Genomic DNA, 868 nt, shown 5'->3' on the forward strand with positions numbered 1-868 from the left:
TTTAATAAATGGAAGGGAAGGTTACAGTGGTAATGAATAATAAATTTTTAAGAACATGGGGGAAATTCTTGTGTTATAGAGTTAAATGAAGATAAAAGAATAGTGTATTGTATGTATAACATGATCCCAAGTATTTAAAATGCACTTCTTATGGTAGCACTGTCTGTGGGAGATGCACAAATGAGTGACATTTTTTCTTTCTACTTTCCAAATTTTCTTTCTTTTTTAAATCAAAGTACTGGTACTTCATTATTAAATGAGTCATTTTATACAATATGAGCATCAATATAATTATAATTATTTAAAAAATGACAAGAATGGACTGATTTTCATATTTCCAAGTTAGGGTCAACTATCCATTTACACAGAACTATCTTTGCATGAAGCCCAAAAGGTCACAGCATAAAAATGAGGGATCCTGTAGCCTCTTTGTTTTTGCTGATCAACAGTTTTGTAGAAAAGCAGTTGTGGTGTGTCAACTAAGGTCTGAGACAGTAGAAGCAGAAGATTCAGTCTCAGCAGAAAAATGCCAAAACGGGAGCTGGACAAAAGAAGAAACAAGGACTTGACCAGAGGCTGCTGCCTAAGCTGCCTTAATAGACACCTGCATTGTCTGCAGGACACAAGGCCAACTTTTCTTAATGAGCATATTTACCACTGTCATCAGAAAGGTTCTTTATTTTGTAAATGTCTATATGAGGCAGGCTGAATTCAAAAAACATAGAGGTTTGGAGTGTACCGTATGTGCTATGACAAGGAAGATGTTTACACTGAAGTTATGTATTTTGATACATAATGTTCCTCATAGAAGAATTGTAAAATATAAAAAACATAAAGGTGGACATTTTAATTACCACACTCTCCCCAC

The sequence above is a fragment of the Myotis davidii genome, unplaced genomic scaffold (assembly GCF_000327345.1).
Source record: "Myotis davidii unplaced genomic scaffold, ASM32734v1 scaffold517, whole genome shotgun sequence".
Lineage (NCBI taxonomy): Eukaryota > Metazoa > Chordata > Mammalia > Chiroptera > Vespertilionidae > Myotis > Myotis davidii.